Here is a 17,894-nt window from a genome sequence, read left to right on the forward strand (position 1 = left end):
AGTGGCGCAGCGACCCTGCAGCAGCGCCAGTTACGCCCCAAAGAACGCCCCTAGTGCAAGGAAAAGCCATCAAAATCCCCAATCCAGCGCAAAGGGCTGCGCTAACCCTGGACCAGTTTACAGGGCTGCCAAACAGCAAACGCCAAGCGGGAACGTGTATTACTGGGGTTCGCGTGAAGTTTCACACACGAAAGGGCCTGTGCGAGTGGGGTACGTGTATAACTGGGGTTCGCGGGAAGTTTCACATGCGATTGGAGCAGGGTACGTGTATTACGGGGTTCGCAGGAAGTTTCACACGCAAAAGGGCCCTGTGCGAGCGGGGTACGTGTATAACTGGGGTTCGCGGGAAGTCTCACACGCGATTACAGCAGGGTACGTGTATTACGGGGTTCGCAGGAAGTTTCACACGCGAAAGGGCCCTGTGCGAGCGGGGTATGTGTATAACTGGGGTTCGCGTGAACTTTCACACGCGAAAGGGCCTGTGCGAGTGGGGTACATGTATAACTGGGGTTTGTGTGAAGTTTCACATGCGATTGGGCCAGGGTACATGTATTACAGGGTTCGCGGGAAGTTTCACATGCGAAAGGGCCTGTTCGAGTGGGGTACGTGTATAACTGGGGTTCGTGGGAAGTTTCACACGCGATTTCAGCAGGGTACTTGTATTACGTGGGTTCACGGGAAGTCTCACACACGATTGGATTCGGGTATGTGTATTTCGGGGGTGCGCAGGAAGTTTCACACGTGAAAAAAGGGCCTGCGCGAGTGGGGTACGTTTATAACTGGGGTGCGCGGGAAGTTTCACACGTGAAAGGGCCTGTGCGAGTGGGGTACGTGTATTCCTGGGGTTCGCGTGAAGTTTGACACGCAAAAGGGCAACACCCGTGCGCGATACGTCACAGACGCGCTTACGCGCTAAGGACCTTTAGTCCTATGAAATCGCGTACATGTGCTGACCCGCTTATGCGCTAAGGGCCTTTCCTCGAATTACAAGCTGACTTGCAAATTTTTCACGTGCCAAATCCATCCGTATCAAGCTGGCTATGCATACACACACGGAAGACCACGCTCCTACCCTGAAGGCCATTTTCCTGCCCCCCAGAGCCCCGAGCACACTCCCACCTGCCATCTGCTGCTGCCTGACTGTCTGCTCCCCACGTGCCCTGCTATTTGGTGCCTGCACATCAGCCACCCCTGCTGGAACAGAAGACTCCCGACTGGGATACCATCGCTCCACAGCCCAGCCCTAGGACCCAGTTGCCCACCCACTCCTGCCTCTGAGGTTGCCATGTCGGGCACATCTCCATCTGGCACCACTGGCAACCCCCAGCCAGAGAGGCAGAGGGCCACCAGCTTCACTGCCACCGAAGTTGGTGTCCTGGTGGAGCATGTCCTGGGGCATTATGATGCCCTCTTCGGAACATCACGCGCCAACAAGGAAGGATGGGAGAAGATCTTGGATGACGTAGTGGTTGCCATCAACGCGGAGGGGGTGACAACCCTCGACATCAAGCACGTCAAGAAGCGCTGGGAGGACTTCAGGTCCAGGACCCAACACAAGGCCCGGCGCCTCGCAGAGGGGGGCCGGGCACGCATGTGTAACATCCAGATGAGGGTCCTGGAACACGTAGGCCCAGCGCTCCACGCCCAGATCCTTCGGAGGCAGACCCGTCCGGAGTTGATTGGTAAGTGGACAAGCATTGCTGTGTGAGACAGGGCATGTTGCAGTGTGCTGGTAGTCTGATGCTTGCCTGTATGTGTGACATAGACCATGTATGGATGTGTGTGTGCAGGGACATCATGGTCATGCATGTGAGACCAGTTATGTGTGAACCACATGGTTGGTGCTTGTGTTTTAAAGCAACATGGGGAGCTCTATGCGGAATGCACACATGAAAGCATGGACATGAAGGGGGGGTGAGGAATGGGTGCTGATGTCATGTACATGTATGGTGCACATGTCTGTGTGTGTGCCAGAGAAGTGTGTGTGTGACTTTGAAATGCCATGGCTGCATGTGACTTTGAAGGCAACATCTTGGTTTACAGGGGCCCTTGTACATGGATGTTGATGTTGATTGCAGGCGCCAGGACTGTTTCTGCATGTGTGTTGTGTGCATTCACCCATGTCTTGTGGAATGACAGGATGGAAGTGACATTTGACAGTGCCACTCATGTGTTATTGCTTCCTGACTAGGGTATTTTGTACTGTACCCTGATGCTTGTGTTTTATGTCTCCCTCTACGCAGCATCAAGTCAAGAAGAGGGCGGAGACGGCACTGTGGAGCCAAGCGGCAGGGATGCCTCCACCGGGCGGCGACGCAAGGCTCAGCCACCCTCCAAGGAATTACCATCATCCGGGACCAAGGGGGCTGGTGCTGCGTCTGCCACAACGGCTGTGGCGGAAGGGTTGGGTGAGCCCCCACAGGGGCTTCCAATGGCGGAAGAGGGTGTGGAGACATCCAGGTTGGTGGTCTCCACAGAGGAGGAGGAGCCCGCTACTGAGCCGCACATGGGGCCTGGTGGGGGTAGTACCACTGGTGCAAGTGGTGCAGTCCAGGGCCAGGTTCAGGAGGCAGCACAGGTCACCGCGGAGGGGTCTGTGCATGTCGCTGTCCCTGACCCTGTGACTGCACCACCATGCACCAGCAGGGAGGCCCCGTCCCAGGCCCATCCACAGGTAGAGGGGAGTGCCATGTCATCGGCCTCTCCACTACCTGCGGATGAGGGGTCCCACGAACATATGGGCTCCGTCCTGATTGGTGGGTCCCTACATGTGTCGCGCACTCTGGCGGACCTCTCCTCCTCTGTGGAGACTATGCGCCAGTCGTTCTCCACACCGTCTTCCGGCCCAGATTCTACCAGGGCCCCCTGTGGACCTGGCCCGACCAACACAGCCAGCTTGGTGGAGCTCACATCCCTGCCACAGTCGGGAGTCGGCAGCCCAGCAGGGGTGGACACAACAACTGGAGACCAGCTGATGGAGGATGTGCAGGCACCATCAGACATGGCACATGGACAGCAGCAGTAGGAGCAGGCTCTAGGTGGGAGCAATGATGGCTCGGGGCCATCAACATCGGAGAGGCAGGCATCGGCCAGAGGGCAGGAGGACCCAGGACTGGAAGTGTCTTCCGTGTGGCAGCGGTTAGGCCATGGTATAGATGCGGAGCGGCAGCGGGCAGAAGAGGCACGGCTCACGATGGTCAGGGCGGAGAACTCCATGCAGAGGGCCCTGAGGCGGGCCGAGTGCCTCGAGGCAATTCGCAGGGAGTTGGAGGAGAACATGTTGTCGTCCCTGCGAACCCTCGGGGCCATGGAAGAGGACCGCCTCCAGGACATTGAGCAGGAGTTCGATGATGCCCTGGCCTGGGACATCCAAAAGTGAGCCGCCGGACTAGCCCGCTGCCCTTGTAAATAGTTTTTAGAGTCAGGTTTCCTTTCCGTTTTCCTTTTATTTGTGGTCAATGGACAATGCCATCCAAATTTGTATATAGTTATATTTTTAGGTAGTTAGGTAGGTAGGTTTCATTTTTTTGGTTGGGATCATGGACCCTTTACATCCTTGGACAATGGATTGTATATAGTTTCATCATGTATTCCTTTTTTTTTGCATTATGGACATGGAGCAATGGATTTATTTTTTCCGGACAATGGATTGTAAATAGTTGGACTATGGATTGATTTCTCTTATTTTCTGTATTATGAACATGAAGCAATGGAGATTTTTTTTTACATTTCCTTTGGATTTGCGTTGTTGGAGGGTGACTTTGGACTGTTTTTCTTTCAATAATTTTTGGATTGGTTATCATTTTCATTCAATCATCTTTTTCAAATGCTTTTAATTTCATGTTTCATATTTTGGTATGCTTTTATTTCATTTTTGATTTCATGTACATAATACATTTTCATTTTTTAGGTCCATGTGTGGGATTCGCTTATTGGGTTGATGCATGCGAAAATGTGGGTTTACACAAGCAATGCCAACCAGTGTATTTTTGTGACGGACATGTGTTGATGTACATAGTTGACTTATGGTTTGTGTCATGAGATCGGCATTTCACTGCTGGGGGTGGGGTTGTAGGGGGACATGAGTGGGACATGAGTGGGGGCCTGCTGGCAGGTGCCCTGCACTGCTGGGGGGTAGGGGTGCAGGGGGACATGAGTGGGGTCCTGCTGGCAGGTGCCCTGCACTGCTGGGGGGTGGGGGTGCAGGGGGACATGAGTGGGACATGAGTGGGGGCCTGCTGGCAGGTGCCCTGCACTGCTGGGGGGTGGGGGTGCAGGGGGACATGAGTGGGACATGAGTGGGGGCCTGCTGGCAGGTGCCCTGCACTGCTGGGGGTGGGGGTGCAGGGGGACATGAGTGGGACATGAGTGGGGGCCTGCTGGCAGGTGCCCCTGACGGCTGGGGGGTGGGGGTGCAGGGGGACATGAGTGGGACATGGTTGGGGGCCTGCTGGCAGGTGCTCCTGACTGCTGGGGGGTGGGGGTGCTGGGGGACATGAGTGGGACATGAGTGGGGCCTGCTGGCAGGTGCCCCTGACTGCTGGGGGGTGGGGGTGCTGGGGGACATGAGTGGGGGCCTGCTGGCAGGTGCCCCTGACTGTTGGGGGTGGGGGTGCAGGGGGACATGAGTGGGGGCCTGCTGGCAGGTACCCTGCACTGCTGGCGGGTGGGGTGCAGGGGGACATGAGTGGGGGCCTGCTGGCAGGTGCCCCTGACTGCTGGGGGTTGGGGGTGCAGGGGAACATGAGTGGGACATGAGTGGGGGCCTGCTGGCAGGTGTCCCTGACTGCTGGAGGGTGGGGGTGCAGGGGGACATGAGTGGGACATGAGTGGGGGCCTGCTGCCAGGTGCCCCTGACTGCTGGGGGGGGTGAGGGTGCTAGGAGACATGAGTGGGGGCCTGCTGGCAGGTGCCCTGCACTGCTGGGGGGTGGGGGTGCAGGGGGACATGAGTGGGACATGAGTGGGGGCCTGCTGGCAGGTGCCCCTGACTGCTGGGGGTTAGGGGTGCTGGGGGTCATGAGTGGGATATGAGTGGGGCCTGCTGGCAGGTGCCCCTGACTGCTGGGGTTGGGGGTGCTGGGGGACATGAGTGGGGGCCTGCTGGCAGGTGCCCCTGACTGCTGGGGGGTGGGGGTGCAGGGGGTCATGCGTTGTTGATCAGTAGTGCAAGGTGACATGTGGCTTGGCTGGGGGGCATGCCCATGGTGGATGGGCTGCCTGCAGGACATGACCAGGGGTGCAGGGTAGTCCCCTGTGGTGTGGGTTGCCTGCAGGGTCCGTGCATGACCCCCTGCACCCCCACCGTCCAGCAGTCAGGGGCACCTGCAGCAGGCCCTGACTCATGTCCCTCAGCACCCCCACCCCCCAGCAGTCAGGGGTACCTGCCAGCAGGCCCCCACTCATGTCCCACTCATGTCCCCCAGCACCCCCACCCACCAGCAGTCAGGGGCACCTGCCAGCAGGCCCCCACTCATGTCCCACTCATGCCCCCCTGCACTCCCACCCCCCAGCAGTATAGGGCACCTGCCAGCAGGCCCCCCTTCATGTCCCACTCATGTCCCCCTGTACCCCACCCCCCAGCAGTGCAGGGCACCTGCCAGCAGGCCCCCACTCATGTCCCCCAGCACCCCCACCCCCCAGCAGTCAGGGGCACCTGCCAGCAGGCCCCCACTCATGTCCCCCAGCACCCCCACCCCCCAGCAGTCAGGGGCACCTGCCAGCAGGCCCCCACTCATGTCCCACTCATGTCCCCCAGCACCCCCCCAGCAGTCAGGGGCACCTGCCAGCAGGCCCCCACTCATGTCCCACTCATGTCCCCCAGCACCCCCACCCCCCAGCAGTCAGGGGCACCTGCCAGCAGGCCCCACTCATGTCCCACTCATGTCCCCCTGCACCCCCACCCCCCAGCAGTGAAATGCTGATCTCATGACACAAACCAAAATTCAACTATGTACATCAACACATGTCCGTCACACACATACACTGGTTGGCATTGCTTGTGTAAACCCACATTTTCACATGCATCCACCCAATGAGCGAATCCCACAGATGGAACTAAAAAATGAAAATGTATTATGTACATGGAATCAAAAACGAAATGAAAGCATACCAAATTATGAAACATGAAATGAAAAGCATTTGAAAAAGATGATAGAATGAAAATGATTACCAATCCATATAAATTTTAAAGAAAAACAGTCCAAAGTCACCCTCCAACAACACAAGTCCAAAGGAAATGTAAAAAAAAAAATCAATTGATTCATGTTCATAATGAAAAAAAAAGAGAAATCAATCCATAGTCCAACTATTTACAATCCATTGTGCGGAAAAAATAAATCCATTGCTCCATGTCCATAATGCAAAACAAAAAAAAAGGAATACATGATGAAACTATATACAATCCATTGTTCAAGGATGTAAAGGGTCCATGATCCCAACCAACCAAATGAAACCTACCTAACTAACTACCTAAAAATATGACTATATACAAATTTGGGTGGCATTGTCCATTGACCACAAATAAAAGGAAAACGTAAAGGAAACCTAACTCTAAAAACTGTTTACAAGGGCAGCGAGCTAGTCCGACGGCTCACTTTTGGATGTCCCGGGCCAGGGCATCATTGAACTCCTGCTCAATGTCCTGGAGGCGGTCCTCTTCCATGGCCCCGAGGGTTCGCAGGGACGGCGACATGTTCTCCTCCAACTCCCTGCGAATTGCCTCGAGGCACTCGGCCCGCCTCAGGGCCCTCCGCACGGAGTTCTCCGCCCTGACCATCATGAGCCGTGCCTCTCCTGGCCGCTGCCGCTCCGCATCTATTGCATGGCTAACCGCTGCCACACGGAAGACACTTCCAATTCTGGGTCCTCCTGCCCTCTGGCCGATGCCTGCCCCTCCGATGTCGAAGGCCCCGAGCCATGATTGCTCCCACCTTGTTGCTTCTGCTGCTGTGCCTCTGCCTGTGGAAACGGGGATAGAAGGAGCACACTCGCCAGTTTACAAAAGAACCAATTTTGAAAGGTAAAGAGAAATTACATCATCTATTGGGTGCGGGGGAGGACAAGTGGCCCTGGCACAGGGCTACCAAAATACACAAAGAGAGAAAAAGAGGATCCAAACTGGAACCCTCCCGTCCCCTGCACACCGTGATTGTGCGTCACACTGACGCCTTAGGGTTCATTCATAAATATAATAGTTGCAATTCACAATAAACAATTTCAGATGTAAAGGCAGTTTACACTGAGGTAGAAATGATGCAGACAGATATCAACATGTAAAAGTACATGAATCATTTATTTCCAAACGCAGAGGCCAGACAAAGTTCAATTCATTGAGTATGGCTGACGGGTTTTGAGAAATTAAATTCTCTTCTCCATGAGCCAAAGATTATGTACAAGAACTGGATATCAGCAATGTAGAAAAAAGGAGAAAAAAAGGGGAAATTTAAGATCAAGGTAATGTCATGTAAAGTCAATATCATATTATAGGTACAGAACCTCATCATCAAGATTACAAAATTGATAGTTACAAATGTCTTATATGAACTCAAAATCTATCCAAAATGTCAAGTTAGAGTGTCAAATCGTACAGAAACAGAGTTCAATTACATCCAAAGCCACAATCTACTAAAATGGAGGAAGGCCAATAAGGCAAGAATAAGTGGTATATCCGTCAGGAAAAAAAGGTTCATAATGATGAGTATGCTCACCCCAGATCGAGGTCCTGTATGCTAATGTGAGGAGGTGGGCCACTTAGTTTGGGCGGTAGAAAATTTGAATCATAAGTTCATCAAGTAGATTCCTCCCACGTAGGAGGGAAGCCCTCTATTTTAAAGAGAATCGAAACAAAGTCTATGGTGAGCCGTAAAACCCGGAGGGAAAGATACCGGAATAGATAGTCAAAATGACTAGCACTTACCACCCTTCTGGCGGGTATCCTGGAACTGATAGTCAATACTATGTCCAGAAAGAGCCACTGACGGAGTCCTGCTGCAAAGCAGAGGTTCATGGAAACCAAGCGTCTGGATCTGCAAAGTCCAAGCACGCGTATTGTAAGTTACAGAAAATACGGCTCAAACAGAGCACGGCTGGTAATTGACAAAGTGCATGAATCGCGAGAATGCAGCTATCGGACTTACAATCTGTTGGTGTGCACGATCCAGCCACGGAGTCACGAGCTGGAGGGATGAGTGGAATAAGGGTCGCTTCGCTCTACTGTAGGAGCACGTGTGTTCAGTTGCTAGGCCATGGACGCTTCTTCGTCAGGGGGAGGACCCTCGAGCGTGTCATCAGCAGTATAAGATCCATTGTGCGTAAACAACAACGACGGACTAGTGGACGGACTGAAAGTGGGGAAAAGGTTCAACAAAAGATATATGAGGCGGCGGCCATCTTAGAATGAGTGTTGTGTGTGGGTCACACATGGTGCAATGACTAGAGAGATGCACGGTTCGAGTTAAAAAAGCAAAAAAATTGGAAGCGTGGTTAAGTCATCAGTAAACTATATTGGTGATAATATGAATATTAATTATCAATTACCCAAAAAAATTATTTAAGGTTGCAAATATGGAAATGTTGATTTCCACCAAGCCTCACAATGCAACATCGGCCTTCTGGATTCTAGTATGGTGGCTTTGAATTTACATGAGGTAAAAAACAGAGATATATGCCAGATACATAATTGCGGATATGTAGATATTCATAGTATATGATGATCCATAGACATTTGACATGTAATCAAGTGATGGCATAGTATGGTATGTCCTCCATGTGCACATGAGGGCAAACAGTTAAGTTACATTAGAAACCAGATAGGTTGGAGAGGTACGGTAAGAATGTTATTACTAAGTTAGAGAAAACATTTCAGAGAAAATTCATCATTAAGACCCTTGGGAATTAATGTACTCAATGTATGGATCCAGTACTTCTCTCTTCGCAAGAGTATGGATGCGTAATCACCACCTCTGTAGGGTTTTTTAACAACCTCAAGCACTTGAAATTTCAACTGAGCCACAGTGTGGTTGTTTTCCATAAAGTGTCTAGAGAGGGGTGATCTGGTATTCTTACACCTAATATTGGATTTATGTTCAGTGAGGCGCTCTTTCACAGATCTTGTAGTTTGTCCAACGTATAGTTTGCCACAAGGGCATTTAATCGCATAGATTACCCCCTGAAGTCATACAGGTAGCAAAGTGCCGAAGTTTAATCTTTTTGCCTGTGCATGGGTGAACAATGTTATCAACTTTAGTTACGTTATTACAGTGCTGGCAACAGAAGCAGGGGAAAGTGCCCATTTTCTTGGTTTGTAAAACCAACTGTTCGTCCTTGGGTGGTATTTCTGGTTTCACTAATCTGTCCCTGAGATTCCTACCCCGCTTGAAGGCAATCATAGGTGCTTAGGGGAACAGTTCTTTAAGTGTAAAATCATTATGTAAAATGTTCCAGTGTTTCCTGATTGTTTTGCCTACTAGAAAACTTTGTCTGGAATATTTCGTAATGTGGAGCAATGGTATTTCCTTGGATTTGGTCTTGGGTACGAGGAGTTGTTCTTTGGTAATGTGTTCGGATCTTTCTTTGGCTGCCTCTAATGTAGTGTCTGGATAGCCACGGGCTTCAAATTTCTCAAATAGTTTACAGCTTTCTGTGTCCAAGCCAGCTGGGTCTGAAACTATCCGTTTTAGTCTGAGGATTTGACTGTATGGCAGGCTGTTCAACATTGATTTCGGGTAGTGGCTTGTAAAGTGTAACAGATTGTTTGCATCTGTCGGTTTGTGGTAAGTTTGGGGTGCAGTTGTTGAGGTGGCCACCCCTTCTGGATGTCCAACCCCCGACTGTGGCAGGGATGTGTCCTCCACCAGCCTGGCCGCAGGGTCAGAGGCAGCTCCACAGGGTACCCAGGTGATACATGGGTGGGAAAATGGATTGGAGGACGACTGGGGCATAGGGGGTTCAGTTGAGGAGGGGGTCGGAACAAGGTCCAGAAAACAGAGGAATCCGGCCCTGGTGATCTGTCCCAGTAGGTCAACACGGTCAACGAGCCATCCAAGAAGACGTGCAGTCTCCTCATGAAAAGACTGCAAGTCACCTTGCATGGCCCGTTGACGCAACGCCACCCCACCCAGGACAGGCGCAACCCGGTCCCGGATAGCCACGTCTGCAGGGAGAGGAAGGCCAGTGGTTGTAAGCGGATCCCCTCCCTGAAAACGGGTCTGGACGTAGGCATCCCTGCTGGTGAGGGATGATGCAGTCACAGGATCGGGGACACGATTACACACAGGCACCTCGGCGGTGGCCTGTGCTGCCTCCTGTCCCTGCCCTTGCACTGCACCACTAGCACCAGTGGAATCCCCACCTCCAGACCCCGTGTCTGTCCCTTGTACAGCCTCTTCCTCCACCAACCCCCCCACCAACCTAGATAACTCTGTGCCATCTTCCTCCATCTGACCATACGGGGTCTTAGCTGCCGCTTCTGCTGCCGAGGAGTCCAACTCCGACCTCTGCCTCTTGGACCTACCCTCGGCAGCTGCGGCCTGGGATGCAGCACCGGACTCCTCACTCCCCGACGAGATCATAACCTGGGAGGGGAGCCGGGCCTTGCGTCTCCAGCTGGCGGTGCGATCCCTGCCGCTGTGCTCCACAGCACCCTCTCCGCCCTCTACATCAGTTGACGCTGCAGACAGGGAGAGATAGGACACAGGCATCAGGGCACTGTGCAATGGACTGATACACACATGACAGTTCCACATGAGTGGCAGTGTCAAACTTCAGACATGGCATCACAATCCCCAACACACATGTCATTTTAACACACACACATGAGCTATTCCACATCCATATCACAACTGCCAGCAACATCCATACACATACAACAGCATGAGCAGCCAAAGGTGAGCCAGACATCACATAAAACACAGGGAGTGCACTAGACATGCACACACACCACCACACTTACATGCATGTCTATATCTCCTGCAACTGTTTCAGTGAAGAGATCGCCATACATGTCAAATCTGCCATTCATCCTTCTCCATATCAGTGTCATGTGCATCCATGATGCATCACATTTGCACACTTGTCAAATACACATACATGCACATGTACACAGTGCAGATACATGAATTATGAACCACCATCCGTGCCACAACCATGCCAATGTACATACGGAGAGATTGAAACCTGTGTGCTCCCACACCTGCATATGCCCAGCATGCTTACCAACACATACACCATCAATGTGTCTCACACCTGAGTGGACTCACATGTGGCAGCCACACACCCATGTTCATACACATCCCTACATGGCCCTACATAAACACATGTGCAACCTGCACACTACTGGCACAACACGACACGCACAGCATACCATCAACATGCATGTACACTTACCGCTCGACTCCAGATGGGTCTGCCTCTCAAGGATCTGGACGTAGAGCACAGGGCATATGCGTTCCAGGACCCTCATTTGATGGTCTGACAGCTGGCCCCGGCACCCCTTGGCATCTGCTGCCTTAGCAAGGTGCTTGGCCTTGTTGAGGGTCCTGGACTTGAAGTCCTCCCAGCGCTTCTTTGTAACTGAAGGGACAGCCCTAAAATCAGGCAGGAACTAATGGGCTGGAAAAACAAGATGTATATACAATGAATGTTCCTGCCCTCTCTAATTCAATACTGCAATAATTTAGAGCAGTGTATTTTTTAAACCTTCCGAAAAACACCATGCATAAGTATTGAATCCTAATTACGTGGTGATGAAACAACCATTAACAATGTTTGGTTTTTTATGGTAGCCTCTTTATTGTTTTTGTGGCTAGTCTTTTTAATTATATTCTTAAAACAAGAAAAGAAACAGATGTTCAGATAAAACAAGGTGGCACACGGGATCACCTTGATTTTAGCTTGACACAACTTAGTTAATAACAAATCAACAACTGTGCATATGTGGAAAAGTAAAGAAATAATGAATAAAACAAAGGAAAAACTTGGAAACCTGTGCAGGTCTTTTCTGGTCTGTACAAACAATATGCTATGATTATTTATTAGGCTAAGGGTGAACACAGTATTGCTTCATAGAGTCCACCATTCCATAGGTTCAAAGCTATAACATATTGGATTCAATTACTGTTTTTCTCAATACATTTAAACAGAACAATAAATTCAGAAAAGCACAGAATTCAAACAATTATATTCGCTCATATAACTGTGGTTAGAAAATCAGGATGTCTAGAGAGACTGGTCCGACGTCTATTAAAGAATGGAGGGGATTTAGTGTGGTCCTAACAAGGTGGTCTGCAGTCAATTTTCCACAAGGATCACTGACGTTTCGATTGTTTACATTCACAATCTTCTTCTGGGGCCTTATATATGTAGGTCTCCCTATAGATAGACAAAGAAAAAGGTATCCACTTAGAAGAGAGTACCAAGTGTTTCTGTTAAAAATACAAGTGAAAGGATATAAAAACTTCATATTGTTGTTGCTACAATAAAGAAGTGAAGGGCTGTGGGCCCTTAGAGTTCAGAAACTGACCTTTCCTAGGAGCTTCCTGGAACCTCCTGTGGTTCCCCGGTTCTGTGGAAATGGTAATTTGTAGGCTGTGCATAAGTGTCACAGTCTGAGCGGGCTGGAAAAAAAGTTCAAACCATAGCCTGGGGGTGAGGGTCCATTGTGGCGGCCCTGTAGAAGAGTAGAAACAAAGGCAAGGCGGAGTTGTGTAAATAAGTGGCTGAGCCATATGTCAAGTGTTTGCTGTGGTCTTGGGTGCCTATGAGGAAAATAGGATTCCTTTCTTTAGCGTAAGTTACAGAGAGGCTGTAGTGGGACTCAAAAGGGGAGCTCACCTGTATTAAATTAGGTTAAAATGCGGCTCGAGCTTCTCCTCCGTGTGCAAGTTGTCCGGTGAGGAGTAGTTATTGAATGCGAGAGGACGCTGCTCGTTATGCGTCTAAGTAGAGCCGGCGCGTCTGTATAGTGTCTCCGCTGTCGCGCATGCATAAGACAGGGCAGGCTAGTGTCTGCGATGTGAGCGCGCGTGCTGAATAATGTCTCAGCACTTCTTGACATGTTGTAAGTCGCGGACTGCCACCCCCTCCGCGTTGATGGCAGTCATGATATCCATCCAGATCCTGGTCCGTCCTTCCTTGTCGGCACGCGAACTTCCAAAGAGGGCATCATACTGCCCCAGGACTTGCTCCACCAGGACACCAACTTCGGTGGCAGTAAAGCTGGTGGCCCCCTGCCTCTCTGGCTGGGGGTTGCCAGTGCTGCCAGATGGTGTAGTGCTGGACATGGCAAGCCCAGAGGCAGGAGTGGGTGGGCAACTGGGTCCTGGGGCTGGGCTGTGGAGCGATGGAATCCCAGTCAGGAGTCTTCGGTTCCAGCAGGGGTGGCCACAGCAACTACACCCCTGGCTGACGTGCAGGCAGCAAATGGCAGGGCACGTGGGCAGCAGGCAGTCAGGCAGCAGCAGATGGCAGGTGGGAGCGTGCTCGGGGCTCTGAGGGGCAGTAATTCGGCCTTCTGGGCAGGAGCGCGGTCTTCTGTGTGTTTTCGCGTGGCCAGCTTGATACGGAGTGATTTGGCACGTGAAAATCTTGCACGTCAGCGTGTAACTTGAGGAAAGGGCCTTAGCGCGTAAGTGCGTCAGCACACGCACGCGATTCCATTGGACCAAAGGCCCTTAGCGCATAAGCGTGTAAGTTACATTACGTGCACTGGCGTTTCACTCATAGCACGTGATGACAGAGCACACGTGGAAAAACTGCACGTCCGAGTGTCATCGCGTGTAATTGGAGGAAAGCGCCCACGTACATGCGTATCTGACGTGTACGTGTGGGCCGGTTTAAAAGCTACGTGTAGGACGACATTTCCTTGTACCTGCTTTTCGTGGAGAGCGAGTGGGTGAAATCTGTACTTCTTGTCGGTTCACACATGATTACTTCACAGCGTTTCTAGTTCGTACTCCCTGTTACCTCTGACAGCTCTTTTCTGATTTTTTTGTTGGGCCTGTTTCCTCAAACATAGTTCACTTCTCCTTTTGTTCTGTCTCTTCAGACAGCGTACAATTCTTCTTTTGGCGGGGGAGTTGCCAACGCGCACACACGTTTATTTTTCACGTTCTTTTACCAGGCAGACGGTGAGTTCCGCACATACTTAGCAACTGTGCTTGCCCCGTGTGTCACGTTCCCCTTCAGAGGTCATTGTAGGCTGCGTGTATTACGCGTACGCTTATTTTTGTGTTTCTGAGTGCCACAGCGTAGTGAGGGTTCATTTGTTCACGCACGTGGTCTACGAGGGGTTGCGTGCACGTTAATTTTTGATTTTGGGCTGCCTGTGCATTGCGTGACCCATCATCTTCCCCCAGGGGTCACAGACAGCCTTGTTAGAGCACTAGGGTACGAATTCCATCTGGTATCCTACCCCTTTGACCCCCAATTGCCCAGGACAATAGTTTACTGCAACTCCCATACGCACAACAACATCAGTGCCATGGTTGGGAGGCGATCAAGAGTAAGGGAGGCAAAGGTAGCCGACCCTCAAAAGGTGGGCGTGGTGGGCGCGGTAGGGGACATGGCTGGGATTTGCAGGGTGCCCCTATATCCCCATGTGTGGAGGAACAATCAGGGACACCCATGCCCCCACCCATGGTTGAGGGAAACGTGGCTGACACCATCCAAGCTCAGCCCCTGTTGGACGAGCCCATTGTGGCACCTGACCTGGCACAGGATGACTCCCTGGCTGACTTCCAGGTCAGCAAGTCTAGGCCATGTGTGGCGGTGCAAGTTGTTGTCACCAATCCACGTGGATCTGGGGCAGCTATGTCATCTGCTGCCCCAAGTATGCAGGGTGGGGAGGCTGCAGGGGCACCTGCAGCTCCATCCGCCCCAGCTCTGACTCTCCCAGCCAGGACAGTGTCAGTCCCGGTCCATCAAACTGACGTTCCCCCTGCCAACATTACCCAGCAACCAATGCCTGCATCAAGACCTATGGTCATTGTGCATTCCCACACTCCTACTATCCAGTCCACCGGTGATTCTGCCCCTACTGACCAGAGCGGCATAAGCCACTCTGGCTCTACTCCACCTTTAAAGAAGAGGAAGAAGGATGCTCCGGCACGACAGGCTGAGACCCCAGGCACGGCTACACACTTCGGTACCTCAAGGAAGCCTTGCTTTAATGATCCGGAACTTGATGCACTTGTGGGCTATGTGTCGGCACATAGCCACGAAATGCTGGTGACTGCAGGGTGCAAGACCACACCTGGTCAACGTAAGGCACACTGGCAGACCATCGCCGACTGCATAAGTGCCCTTGGATTTGTGAGGCGCACAGCTGATGATTGCTACAAGCGGTGGAATGACCTGAAACGCAGAGCAAAGAACAAGCTGGCCTCAAATCATGCCGCTACTCTGGTGACTGGCGGTGGGTCTCCACAAGAGGACAACAAACTCACTGAACAGGAGTCTGTTGCTGGGGCCTTCGTCACAGAGGAACAGATCCAAGTTGTGGGTGGACTACCTGATTATAATGCATTGTCCGGTGAGTGCCCATGCATGTGTGTGTGTTGTTTGGGTGACGGGTTCTGATTGAGTGCCAGGTGAGGGTGTGTGTGCCTGAGTCGTATGGGTCACCCATGTGCTTCATCCAGAACATTCAGCGGCCTTGGATTTGGGTGTGACAGTATCCCTTCTGCCCACATTAGTAATTTTGCACAACATTACGGCAGTTGCCCTTGAAGTAGCATCTTGCAACAACATTGTTTGTATTTTTCAGTGTTCGTTCAGGCTGATTGTTTCAATTCTCCCACTTTTGCTACGCATTCCTCAGCCCTATTGTCACATTTGTGACATGCTTCTGTCATTGATGAACCCCACATTGGCCCACATGTGTTACCTTGTTAGGTGAATGATTTGACCATTCAGGCTAATTGAGTATTGGCCTGCTCACAGGAATCTTTGGGGCCTGTTTGAATGTGGAACATGATAGTTCTTTCCTGTCATGTTGAAGTGTACAACCATTGATGTGTACATCGGCCTGCAATTACTGTATTTCTGTACACTGGATGTGTTGCAGTGTGTGGCACATGCCTATTTTGTCACACTATGTAGCATTTATCATCTCATCATGTCCAACTCACATGGATGGCTGAGAGTATTCATTCACTGACATATGGATGTACTTGTGGAATGTACCATGGCTATGGTACATGCCACCTGTGTGATGGCATGTGTCATGTATGTGTATTGGACATGCCACTCACAGGCCAATGTGTGATGGCAGTACTACCCAGCATGCAGCAAATGTGTTGCTCTTCCATCTTGGTGTCATCAGTGTCTGCCTTTTGCCTCCCCTTCCAACTCAGTGACAGTGCATGCATGGGAGGGTTATAGTCATGTGGGACATGTGTAAATCATGTACTGGTTCTGTAGCTTGTCAGGCCTATTCTGTGTGCTATGGTGCTAATGCCTGTTTCCATTTTTTGTCTTTCATGTTTTTGCAGGGGATGACGCACTTGATGCTGTTGAGGTTGAGGAGATGGTGCAGACCCAGGAGGAATCTCAGGCACGACCGGGAACCAGTGGAGGACGTGGTGTGGTGGTGGGTGAGAACCCAATCTTGCTGCAGACCATTCTGTCGAGGGGTGCCTCTGGGTGCACCTCCCCAGACCTCTATTCAGGTGCTGATTCGGATGATGAGACCTATGTGGCGTCGCAGGTAAGTGTTTCTGGCAGGGATTCTGTTCTGTCCAACCCACCTGCACCAGGGGTAGAACCCTCTATGGGGATGTCAGTGTTGGTAAGTCTGCCTTTGGCGGTTACGGATGCAGGGTCACACTCCACAACATCTGATCCTGTTCCTGAGCCAGCAGATCAGAGGGGGAATGAGTCCTGCAGCCTCAGGCAATGCCGGCACAGCAAGGCGCAGATCGCCTTGCCCCAAACAGGTGTGGTGCCCGCCGACGCGGTGGCTGTATGCCACCAGGCAATACCATATGGGAACAATCCATGCACGGTATGGCAAGCCAACAGGCAGCATCAGTTGAGATGATGGCTCAAGCAATGGAGAGGGTGGCCACTTCCATTGTCCCCCCTGAAAGGCAGATGGAGCAATAACAGCAGGCAACAGACTCCATTTGCCAATCACACAGGGAGGACATGTTGGCGTCCAACAGGGACAGACGAGCGGCACTGGAGACTCTACGCCAATCGATATCAATAGAGTCTTGAGGGTAGAACTCCATCACCTCAGGGAGACTCTTGTTGCCCTTGAGGCTTCCACTAACTTGAGGAGAGAACAGCAGCTGGAGCGGCTCACATGTTCGCTCTCAGCTGAGATGCAGGCAACTCGGGAGGAGATCCAGGCATCACGTCAGGTGCTGCATGGAGATCTCTGCACTATAATCCTCCAGAACGAGACCTTCCACACCTGCATGCTTGCTGCCATGGAGGACCATACTAGAGCTTTGCGTGGGCTGCCTCCCATAGCACCACCACCTCCTCTGGCAGCACCACCTCCTGTGGCAGCAGCTGATGGTGATGAGAGCGACAGCAGCAGTTCTCCCACAATGGCATAGCCATGCAGGCCATGAGCCCATGCAGGTGTTTTTTTTTTCCCCAACATCCACACAGGTGGATGTTGGTGCGCACCCTGTCCTCGGACCTCCTGGGTGGCCTCCCCCCCCAGGTCCCCACATGACCATTTTTGATTTTTGATTTTTTTTTTTTTTACAATGTGTTGCCTTGTGTGGCTCCCGTGGGCATCCACGGTATTCCGGCTGGGCACATGCAGGCTCGTCCTGAGTTTTGGTTAGATGCTTGGGTTCATGAGACACACACCCCTCCTGCTTCCCGTTTCCATGGGCTTGCAAAGGGTGTGCCCAAGTGACATAGACTTACACAATGACG

Source organism: Ambystoma mexicanum, chromosome 12 (genome assembly GCF_040938575.1).
Source record: "Ambystoma mexicanum isolate Mex_15411 chromosome 12, UKY_AmexF1_1, whole genome shotgun sequence".
NCBI classification, from domain to species: Eukaryota; Metazoa; Chordata; class Amphibia; order Caudata; family Ambystomatidae; genus Ambystoma; species Ambystoma mexicanum.